Here is a 13,350-nt window from a genome sequence, read left to right on the forward strand (position 1 = left end):
ATCGCAAAATGCATGTTTTGGACACTATTTATGGTGGGAAATAGCCCCAGAACTGTCCTGGATCTTTATTCTTACACAGAATGGTGAAAATACATCTACCCACACAATGGATACTATATCTGGGTAAAAGCACCAACCAGAACCGACTGGGCCTGGTTCTTAAATACCACCACTTGTAAATAAAGTGCCCAAATTGAGGTCATTGATTCGGGCATAACAGAACTTCTGAACATCCCTAGATGATTATTTTTATACAGAATAATCAAAAATACATCCTTATCATCATTGGACACAATTTCTGGGTAAAAACACCAACCAGAATCGTCTGGGCCTGGTTCTAATACAACCACTATTTTAAACGCAAAATGCCTGTTTTGGACACTTTTTATGGTGTGAAATAGCTCCAGAATCACCTAGAATGATGCCAATGAAAGACTTACATGGATAGGACGATTTTACACTATATACACAGGAACTATGTGTCTCTGACAGTGCGTTGGCAGCAGGGGAACGTTTCAGTTTTTATTGCCTTAATGTGCTTTTCATGGCCTGATTATCACGTTTTGGCCAAGTATGATAGTTTTCATTGTAACTTAATTTCTATCACTTTGAACGATGCCAAATAAAAAACTTACTTGAATTGGACGATTTTACACTATATACACAGTAACCGTGTCGCTGACAGTTTGTTTGGCAGCAGGGGAACTTTTCAGTTTTTATTGCCTTAATGTACTTTTCATACCCTAAAAATCACATTTTGGCCAAGCATGATTGTTTTCATTATAACTTAATTTTTAGCAATGAGAATAATGCCAAATGGATAACTTACCTGAATTGGACGATTTTACGCTATATACACAGTAACTATGTGTCTCTGACAGTTTTTTTGGCAGCAGGTGAATATGTAAGATTAGACAAAGTATCTTTGCAAATGCTTGTTCATATTGTATAAGTTTTTGTGAGTATAACGGCATTGTAGTCATCCTTACGGCTGACATGTCAGCATAAACACCCAACTGTCTGACTGAATAAACAATCCTAGTCTTGTGATTGGGGTGACATGTCAGCACAAATACTCAAATGTCTGACACTGATCAATTACTTTTTGCCCTGCAAATGACTGAAATGTATCTGTCCAAAGTCCTAGTGACAACTGTCAGTTTTTCCTGTATTTAAGACACACACAATGGTCATTCGACTAGAGTTTCAGGAACATCGCGTTGAACAGGACCCTACTGTAGGAACTCTCACTGTCCACTTTGCAGTCTGGTAATAAACCAATTGGTCCGGGACCAATGAAAGTAGAACAAGAATTAGCAAGGGCTTTATAGTCTTGGTCTGTTAATAGAGTCAGGGACTTAACCAAGACAAAGTCAGGGACTTTTGGTCTTTGTGTGTTCAGAGATATTGGGTTAATCACAAAGTGGAGATCAATTTCGGGTAATTTAGAAAATAATTGTTGTTTAAACTATTAAGTAAGTGATTAATATGGGTCAGAAAGCAACAAAAGGGATGGGTTTATTGTCAGACTGCAAAATGAAAATCGGAGAGTTACCGGGACGAGATATCATGGTCCAGCTTGGGCTAAGCCTAGTGGCCACCCAAAATGGCCTCCGACCCAGGGAATTACAGACCAAAAATATCTTCCACACCACCACATCTAACAGCTTCTACTCTCTCGACATTGTCGGGAATGATTCTGCCAAGGTAGCTGAAAGTCTAAGAGAACAGTCTGAAGATATCTGCCCAGCAGCCCCAGGACAGGAACAACAAACATGGCCATTACATGTCACCCTGAAGTTCATGGGAGACCGGACGACAAGTGGTTAAACCAATTCTCACAGTTGCCCACTGTTAGACTATAAATATTTTACCTGACTCCAATTCCTTAACTCTGTAGTCTCCAGTCTAACAATGGAGCGTGTTCAGCATCGGAGGAGACAAACCAGGGTTGAGCGAGTTTATCCACAGATGATTTATTCCATTCAAATTGATTCATACAGAGCTCCGGGTCTCCCTCCCATAGAATAAGCCCGCTGAGTGTTGATGTCCCAAAGCGGAGGATGGAAAAGACATTGTCCAAACCCGCGTTTGCCCAGTTATAGTCCAACAAAAATGCATATTCATTCGCTGATTAATAATGAGATGTGGGCTGGTCCAGGGCTGCTGTGAGGGGGGTTTCTCTGGGCTCCACATCTTCCAGCCTTGAATCCACATCATCCAGACCTCTGTCTCCACTGGTCCTATGAAGTCCCGACCCTCCGCCCTCCTCTTTGTTCCTCTACCCTTTGAAGTCCTCCATCTGGTCTCTTATCAGTGTGGATCCCACCTTGAAATAAGAATCTCAGGAAGAGCCTTTTGTTAACATTATAGTTGAGGAGTCTCAGACCCATCCTTCTGTTCATATTGTATTTGAGTTGGGAACCAGTGGCGACTCTAAAACAAGACCGCCACAACAAAAGGAATGAGTAAAATGTGATATCAAAATGAAACAGCTATACTAAAAAGAATGAGTAAAATATGATATCAAAATGAAACAGCTATACTCAAAAGAATGAGTAAAATATGTTATCAAAATGAAACAGCTATACTAAAAAGAATGAGTAAAATATGTCATATTCTTCACCACTCAACGAATCATAATTAACCACGTATATGCAAATGACCTAATGGACAACCCATTGCCCCCTGGACACATTGCCTTTGGGGATGGATCATCATCAAAAACCCTGGATGGAGAAAAACACAACGTATATGCCGTGGTGACTCAAAAAGACAACCTCAAGACAGGACGACTCCCCGGCGACTGGTCCGCACAAGCCGCAGGAATAGTGGCACTGACAGAGGCATGTAGACTATTCCTAGAACAAGACGTGACGGTGGAAAGACACAGCCCAATCCCTGCTGAATTCCTAAGAGAAATGCAAAATCATGCCCCAGAAAAAGAGAAACTGCAATGGGAAACAAAAGGAGCCACTCAACACAAGAACGGACTCTATGCAGTAGAAAACAAGCCATGCGTGACACGATCATTGTTTGAAGTAATTGCCAAATTGAGCCATGTGAGGAGCCATGTCTCAACAGGAGGGATGATCAGTACAGTACAACAAACAATGCATGTTCCCAGAGGTCTCCAAACTTACTTCAATGTTTTGGGCAGAAACTGTCTGAACTGCTGTAGACACGACTCTCAAGGCAACGAACGACCCAAGCATGGAACAAGGCAAACAGGAACATATCCCTTCGAGCTTCTGAACATGGATTTCATCAAACTGAACCAAAGTGCTGGACTCGTCGAACAAACCATTAGAACAGTAAAACTCAGACTCAGAAAAAACATGGAAGACACAGGAAAACCATGGCAAGAATGCCTGAGCCTGGTAGAAACGTACATGAGAATCATTCAAACAGCACAGGGATGCACACCATTTGAGGCAGTGAACGACAGACCCTTCCACTTAACAATGTGGGAAAAAGATCTGGTGGTAGAAGAGAAAGGAGAAACAGAATCCATCACTAAGTGGTTATGCAAAATGTTCCAAGAAAGAACTGTGATGAATGCAAAATAATCTGCTGACATCTTCTCTGTCTCCCACAGAGGAGGTCCTGTCCCCAGGAGACCTGGTACTCGTCGAGGTGATAAAAAGAAAGTGCTGGTCTTCTCCACGTTGGGACGGACCTCACCGTGTGATTTTGGCCATCATCATCACCGCTCTGTGTTCAACCACATGGGGGGAACGTACCAGAACCTTGGTACACTCCCACTGGAGGAGAATGCCCCACTAGCTGGTTCAGGAAACGATCAGGGGCCCCCAGATCTGCATCCCATTAACCAAGACACCAATCGTCGTTCAAGTCCCTTTGCTCAGCCTACAGCTTACTCACTTGGGATTACACAGGACTGACTCCAGTTATTTTTATTGGTACCTACAAGCTCCCAGAGTCTGAGTGGTCTGGCCAGACACCTTGGACCAGGTCCTCCTCCATACAGGCTACAAAACCATCACATGGCCCCTTTCCAAAGAAGCTACCACCATGACCGCTAACTTCACCAAGTTAGCCACCACCATCAAAGATGGTAAACATATGCTAGAGCTCACGACCAATATCCAACAAAAAGGCTGCATCAACCTATGCCTCCGACCGGACCGACCAGGAAAAGGCCCCCTCTTTACTATCACCATCCGCACTACTAGTCCAGCCATGGTCCCCAAAGTGATTGGTGTGAACCCCTTCGTACAACCATCCGCCACACGCCTACTCAAAATCTGTCCGGCAGGAACACCTAAGCCTGAGTAGATACACCTTATTCTCGCCCATGTCCAAACACAGGAAGAAAACGACTACACGAGGAACAGTTGGTACAGATACACCGCACTCACAGCCCGCGCCACAACCAATGAGTTGTTATGTCTGTTCCCTCATGCCTACTGCCGTAGCCCAACCACAGCTATGGTCCAACCGACAGAACGAAGAACTCGCCAACCTCACCTACAACTGTATCCTGGGTAATCTGAGAGAATCCTTCCAGCAAAGCTCGACCGCCTACATACCATGGTCGCAGTACCATTAGCAGCTACAGTCAATACTGCAACGTATGTCCAGTGCATCAACCGAACAGACTGTTATCCATCCTGTTTCAACTTCAGCGGACCGGATCCGAAGACCCCTTTGGACCAAGTTCACGTCACCAGGTGCGCCGAGATCAGACACATTCCTTCCCAATCATGGACAGTACTGGACCAAATATGGTGGCTCTGCGAATGGCAAGTGTATATGATCATCCCCACCAATACAACTGGGCTCTGTGTCCCTACATCTGCATCCGACCACACGTACGTTCTAACAGCAGACTCGATTCCAACTGTCGACGCCAACCCACATCTACCCACCAGGCGTCAACGACGGAGCTTTGATTTCTTCCCCCATGATTCAGTTTGGGGCTCGGATGTCCCCCTCTAATACAAACACTGGTCAGTCTCCTCCAAAATCATGATGGCGGTGTTCCCCAGGGTAGGAACAGCGAAGAACACCCTACGTCTGGAAACCATTGACTACAGATTCCAGGCCCGACACTAATCAATTACTTGTTGCCCTGCAAATGACTGAAACGTATCTGTCCAAAGTCTTAGGGACAACTGTCAGTTTTGCCTGTATTTAAGACACACTCACTGGTCATTCGACTAGAGTTGCAGTAACATCGCAGTGAACAGGACCCCACTGTAGGAACTCTCACTGTCCACTTTGCAGTCTGGTAATACATATTTTCTATTTAAATTTATCTCACTCTTTCTTAGCCTGCTCCTGAAGTTGTATTTTCAGACCTAACAAACACCAGTTTTTTTGCCCTAATGTGCGTTTCATGCGCTGAAAATCACGTTTTGGCTAAGTATCATAGTTTTCACTATAACTTAACCTAACCCTAACCCTAACCCTAACCCTAACCCTAACTTCCATCACTTAGAATGATATCAAATGAAAAACCTACTTAATTTGGACGATTATACACTATATACACAGTAACTATGTGTCACTGACAGTTTGTTTTGCAGCGGGGGAACATTTCAGTTTTTATTGCCTTAATGTGCATTTCATGCGCTGAAAATCACGTTTTGGCCAAGTATCATAGTTTTCACTATAACTTAATTTCTATCAATCAGAATGATGTCAAATGAAAAACTTACTTGAATTGGATAATTATACACTATATACACAGTAAATATGTGTCTCTGACAGTTTGTTTCGCAGCAGGGGAACATTCAGTTTTTATTGCCTTAACGTGCGTTTCATGCGCTGAAAATCACGTTTTGGCCAAGTATCATAGTCTTCACTATAACTTAATTTCAAGCACTTAGAATGATGCCAAATGCAAAACTTACTTGAATTGGATGATTTTACACTATATACACAGTAACTATGTGCCTCTGGCAGTTGGTTTCGCAGCAGGGGAACATTTCAGTTTTTATTGCCTTAACGTGCGTTTCATGCGCTGAAAATCACGTTTTGGCCAAGTATCATAATTTTCACTATAACTTAATTTATATCACTTAGAATGATGCTAAATGCAAAACTTACTTAAATTGGACGATTTTACACTATATACACAGTAACTATGTGTCTTTGACAGTTTGTTTCGCAGCAGGGGAACATTTCAGTTTTTATTGCCTTAACGTGCGTTTCATGCGCTGAAAATCACGTTTTGGCCAAGTATCATAATTTTCACTGTAACTTAATTTCTATCACTTAGAATGATGCTAAATGCAAAACTTACTTGAATTGGACGATTTTACACTATACACACATTAACTATGTGCCTTTGACAGTTTGTTTCGCAGCAGGGGAACATTTCAGTTTTTATTGCCGTAACGTGCGTTTCATGCGCTGAAAATCACGTTTTGGCCAAGTATCATAATTTTCACTATAACTTAATTTCTATCACTTAGATTGATGCCAAATGAAAAACTTACTTGAATTGGACAATTATACACTATATACACAGTAACTATGTGTCTCTGACAGTTTGTTTCGCAGCAGGGAAACATTTCAGTTTTTATTGCCTTAACGTGCGTTTCATGAGCTGAAAATCACGTTTTGGCCAAGTATCATAGTTTTCACTATAACTTAATTTCTATCACTTAGAATGATGCTAAATTCAAAACTTACTTGAATTGGACGATTTAACACTATATACACAGCAACTTTGTGCCTCAGACAGTTTGTTTCGCAGCAAGGGAACATTTCAGTTTTTATTGCCTTAACGTGCATTCGATGTGCTGAAAATCACGTTTTGGCCAAGTATCACAATTTTCACTATAACTTAATTTCTATCATTTAGAATGATGCTAAATGAAAAACATACTTGAATTGGACGATAATACACTATATACACAGTAACTATGTGTCTCTGACAGTTTGTTTCGCAGCAGGGGAACATTTCAGTTTTTATTGCCTTAACGTGCGTTTCATGCGCTGAAAATCACGTTTTGGCCAAGTATCATAGTTTTCACTATAACTTAATTTCTATCGCTTTGAATGATGCTAAATGCAAAAGTTACTTGAATTAGACGATAATACACTATATACACAGTAACTATGTGTCTCTGACAGTTTGTTTGGCAGCAGGGGAACATTTCAGTTTTTATTGCCTGAATGTGCTTTTCATGCGCTGAAAATCATGTTTAGGCCAAGTATCATAGTTTTCATTATAACTTAATATTTAGCCATTAGAATGATGCCAAATTAAAAACTTATTAAATTATAAAATTTGATGATATTACACTATATATAGGAGACATTTGTGTTTTTGACAGTTTTACACAGTTTTACAAGTTATGACTCCAGACTCTTAATTTACAATTCTGCCTTTATGGATAAATTGCATCACCACCCCCTGAGTGGATCACTTACCTCTTACTGTCTTTCACTTACCTTCATTCAGCATGTAGGTGTCAGATCACCTTGTACCTAATGTCTATTCATATTACCTCACCCGAAGTTATTACACAGAAGGGATTGTGTTGTGTTACCCCAAGTTTAGAGTCCCTACGGATGTGGGAAACTTACAGCGTCTGTCTGCCAGAGAGCAGCAGCTGGAACCGATTGTGACCAGGGTGGCATGGGTCCCTGATCATGTCCCTGGCTCTGCTGAGGTAACGAGGGCTGGCAATGTCTTCCAGTGAGGGCAGAGTAGCCGACGATCTTCTGCGTAGTGGTGATACCTTTCTAAATAGCCTTTTTGTCTGCTGCCGTTCTTTCCGCGTACCACCGAATGTGCTTTTTATGCGCTGATAAGCACATTTTGGTCGAATATGAAAGTTTCCAAGTGTGCACTTGACCCTGGATGACCTGGAGAGTGACAGTTACTCCTGAAGTTGAAACTTTTTTTCATCCCACAATTCAAGGAAACAATTGCAAACCCTGTTAGCCAGCCTTTCTTTTATTTCTCGAGGCGAACAAACAATTGCAAGGCCAACTAGTTAGTCTTTCTTACATTCCACAATCTTTTAATTCAATTGTAAAACCAGTTTGGCTAGTCTACCTTGCATTCTACGATCTTATCAAACAAAGGTAAAACCAGTATGACCACATGGTAAGAAAAGAATAAACAATTATTAAGCCAGTTAGCCAGTCCATCCCACAATTCCCTCCTTTTGTGTCTGTGAAAATATCAAAATATTGAAGTGGCTGTTTCCATGAGCCAGAGAAGAACCAGTCAAGCCATCCTCGTTGTGGAACCGAATCTCCAGTCACAGCTCTCTGCATGTTCCTAATAGCCTGCAGGGCATCATGGACCGAGCAGGACATGCCGGCAGGGATGAAGGGGCAGCACGAGTCTCCCACCATGGCACACACACAGCCCCGCTGGGTGGCCACTCCGTCAAGAGCAGGGCAGCCCTGGAAAATCACCTGGGCCATGGCGGCTACCCAGCCTGACTGATGCGCCGACACAGGCCCGGAACCTGCCTTCAATGGTCTTCAAATGCAGGGCGTTCCTTGCCGCTCCCACTCAAGGGAACTGAGCCATTACGATTTTGAATGAGACTGACCAGTATTTGTGTTTGAGGGACACATCCGAGCCACACACTGGATCATGGTCGTGAGCTCCGTCAATAATGTGCCCAAATGGAGGTCATTGATTCGGGAATAACAGAACTTCTGAAGATCCCTAGATGATTATTTTTATACATAATAATCAAAAGTATATCCCCATCGTCAATGGATACAATTTTTTGGGTAAATTCACTAACCAGAACAGACTGGGCCTGGTTCTAATACAACCACTATTTTAATCCCAGAATGCCTGGTTTTGGACACTGTTTATGGTGGGAAAATAGCTCCAGAACCATCCTGGATCATTATTTTTACACAGAATAGTGAAAATACATCCATCTACACATTCAACACTAATTATGGGTAGAAGCACTAACCAGAACCGACTGGGCCCGGTTTTAATACGACCATTATTTTAATCGCAAAATGCCTGTTTTGGACAATGTTTATGGTGGGAAACATTATTTTTATAGAAAATAGTGAAACTACATCTACTTACTCAATCAACACAAATTCTGGGTAAGTACACCAACCAGAACCGATTGGGCCTTGTTCTAATACAACCACTATTTTTATCGCAAAATGTTTTGGACACTATTGACGGTGGGAAATATTCCCAAAACATCCCTGCATCTTTAATTTTACACATTATAGTGAAAATGCATCCATCCACACAATTGACACTAAATCTGGGTAAAAGCGGCAACCAGAACCGACTGGGCCCGGTTCTAATACGACCACTATTTTAATCGCAAAATGCCTGTTTTGGACAATGTTTATGGTGGGAAACATTATTTTTATAGAAAATAGTGAAACTACATCCACCTACTCAACCAACACAAACTCTGGGTAAATACACCAACCAGAACCGTTTGGCCCTTGTTCTAATACAACCACTATTTTTATCGCAAAATGTTTTGGACACTATTGACGGTGGGAAATATTCCCAAAACATCCCTGCATCTTTAATTTTACACATAATAGTGAAAATTCATCCATCCACACAATTGACACTAAATCTGGGTAAAAGCGGCAACCAGAACCGACTGGTCCCGGTTCTAATTCAACAACCATGCAAAATTAAGATCCATTGGAGGTTTTTTATTCTTGTATAAAAAAAGCCCCAAAACATCCCTGCATAATTATTATTAAACAGAATAGTAAAATATACATCCCAATCATCTTTGGACACAAGTTTCAGATATAAACAGCAACCAGACCCGACTGGACCCAGTTATAATGCAACTACTATTTTTTTATCGCAAAATGCATGTTTTGGAGAAAGAACCATCCTGGATCTTTAATTTTAGACAGAATTGTGAAAATACATCCACCTACACAATCAATACTAACTCTGGGTATAAGACCCAACCAGAACCGACTGGGCTTGGTTCTAATACAACCACCATGCAAAATAAAGTGCCCAAATGGAGGTCATTTATTCGGGCATAAAATAACTTCTGAACATCCCTAGATGACGATTTTTATACAGAATAGTGAAAAATACATCCCCATTATCATTTGACACAAGTTCCGGCTACATACATCAACCAGAACCGACTGGGCCTGGTTCTAATAGGACCACTATTTTAATCGCAAAGTGCCTGTTATGGACACTATTGACGGTGGGAAATATTCCCTGAACCTCCCTGCATCTTTAATTTCACACAGAATAGTGAAAATACATCCATCAAATCAATTGACACAAATTCTTGGTAAAAGCACCAACCAGAACCGACTGGGCCCGGTTCTAATTCAACAACCATGCAAAATAACGATCCATAATGGAGGTTTTTGATTCTTGTATAAAAAAAAGCCACAAAACATCCCTGCATGATTATGTTTAAACAGAACAGTAAAATATACATCCCCATCATCTTTGGACACAAGTTTCGGATATAAACAGCAACCAGAACCGAGACGACCCAGTTATAATGCAACTACTATTTTTTATCGCAAAATGCATGTTTTGGAGACTATTTATGGTGGCAAATACCCCTAGAACCATCCTGGATCTTTATTTTTGGACAAAATAGTGAAAATACATCCACCTACACAATCAACACTAACTCTGGGTAAAAGCACCAACCAGAACCGACTCGGCTTGGTTCTATACAACCACCATGCAAAATAAAGTGCCCAAATGGAGGTCATTTATTCGGGCATAGAAAAACTTCTGAACATCGCTAGATGATATTTTTTAATACAGAATAGTCAAAAATACAACCCCATTCCTATTGGACACACGTTGCGGGTGTAGACACAAACCAGAACCGACTGGGCCTGGTTCTAGTACAACCACTATTTTTGTCGCAAAATGCATGTTTTTGACACTATTTATGGTGGGAAATAGTCTCAGAACATCCCTGGATCTTTGTTCTTACAGATAATAGTGAAAATACATCCACTCACACAATCGACACTAATTGTGGGTAAAGCACCAACCAGAACCGACTGGGCCTGGTTCTAAACAACCACTTGTAATTAAAGTGCCCAAATTGAGGTCATTGATTCAGGCATAACAGAACTTCTGAACATCCCTAGAATATTATTTTTATAAAGAATAATCAAAAATACATCCCCATCATCATTGGACACAATTTCTGGGTAAAAACACGAACCAGAACCGACTGGTCGTGGTTCTAATACAACCACTACTTTAACCGCAAAATGCCTGTTTTGGACACTTTCTGGTGGGAAATAGCTCCAGAACCATCCTGGATCATTATTGTTATACAAAATAGTGAAAATACATCCACTCACACAATAAACACAAATTCTGGGTAAAAGCACCAACCAAAACCGACTGGGCCTGTTTCTAAACCACCACTTGTAAATAAAGTGACCAAATGAAAGTAATTCATTCGGGCATAACAGAACTTCTGAACATCGCTAGATGATTACTTCTATACAGAATAGTCAAGTATACATCCCCATCATAATTGGACACAAGTTTCGTATACAAACACCCACCAGAACCGACTGGACCCTGTTATAATGCAGCCACTATTTTGTATCGCAAAATGCATGTTTTGGACACTATTTATGGTGGGAAATAGCCCCAGAACTGTCCTGGATCTTTAATTTTAGACAGAATAGTGAAAATACATCTACCCACACAATGGATACTATATCTGGGTAAAAGCACCAACCAAAACCGACTGAGCCTGGTTCTTAAAAACCACCACTTGTAAATAAAGTGCCCAAATTGAGGTCATTGATTCGGGCATAACAGAACTTCTGAACATCCCTAGATGATTATTTTTATACAGAATAATCAAAAATACATCCTTATCATCATTGGACACAATTTCTGGGTAAAAACACCAACCAGAATCGCCTGGGCCTGGTTCTAATACAACCACTATTTTAATCGCAAAATGCCTGTTTTGGACACTTTTTATGGTGGGAAATAGCTCCAGAATCACCTAAAATGATGCCAATGAAAGACTTACAAGGATAGGACGATTTTACACTATATACACAGGAACTATGTGTCTCTGACAGTGTGTTTGGCAGCAGGGGAACGTTTCAGTTCCACTATTTTTATCGCAAAATGTTTTGGACACTATTGACGGTGGGAAATATTCCCAGAACATCCCTGCATCTTTAATTTTACACATAATAGTAAAAATGCATCCATCCACACAATTGACACTAAATCTGGGTAAAAGCAGCAACCAGAAACGACTGGGCCCGGTTCTAATTCAACCACCATGGAAAATTAAGATCCATTGGAGGTTTTTGATTCTTGTATTAAAAAAAAGCCCCAAAACATCCCTGCATGATTATTTTTAAACAGAATAGTAAAATATACATCCCTATCATCTTTGGACACAAGTTTCAGATATAAACAGCAACCAGACCCGACTGGACCCAGTTATAATGCAACTACTATTTTTTATCGCAAAATGCATGTTTTGGAGAAAATTTATGCTGGGAAATAGCCCTACAACCATCCTGGATCTTTATTTTTAGACATAATTGTGAAAATACATCCACCTACACAATCAATACTAACTCTGGGTATAAGCACCAACCAGAACCGACTGGGCTTGGTTCTAATACAACCACCATGCAAAATAAAGTGCCCAAATGGAGGTCATTTATTCGGGCATAAAATAACTTCTGAACATCCCTAGATGATGATTTTTATACAGAATAGTGAAAAATACAACCCCATTCCGATCGGACACAAGTTACGGGTGTATACACAAACCAGAACCGACTGGGCCTGGTTCTAATACAACCACTATGCAAAATAAAGTGCCCAAAGGGAGGTCATTGATTCGGGCATAAAAGAACTTCTGAAAATCCCTAGATGAATATTTTGTATAGAGAATAGTCAAAAATACATCCCCATTATCATTTAACACAAGTTCCGGCTACATACACCAACCAGAACCGACTGGGCCTGGTTCTAATAGGACCACTATTTTAATCGCAAAGTGCCTGTTTTGGACACTATTGATGGTGGGAAATATTCCCTAAACATCCCTGCATCTTTAATGTCACACAGAACAGTGAAAATGCATCCATCAACACAATTGACACTAATTCTTGGTAAAAGCACCAACCAGAACCGACTGGGCCCGGTTCTATTTCAACCACCATGCAAAATAACGATCCATAATGGAGGTTTTTGATTCTTGTATAAAAAAAGCCCCAAAACATCCCTGCATGATTATGTTTAAACAGAATAGTAAAATATACATCCCCTTCATCTTTGGACACAAGTTTCAGATTTAAACAGCAACCAGAACCGAGACGACCCAGTTATAATGCAACTACTATTTTTTT

This window comes from Stigmatopora nigra, chromosome 18 (assembly GCF_051989575.1).
Source record: "Stigmatopora nigra isolate UIUO_SnigA chromosome 18, RoL_Snig_1.1, whole genome shotgun sequence".
Taxonomy (NCBI): Eukaryota; Metazoa; Chordata; class Actinopteri; order Syngnathiformes; family Syngnathidae; genus Stigmatopora; species Stigmatopora nigra.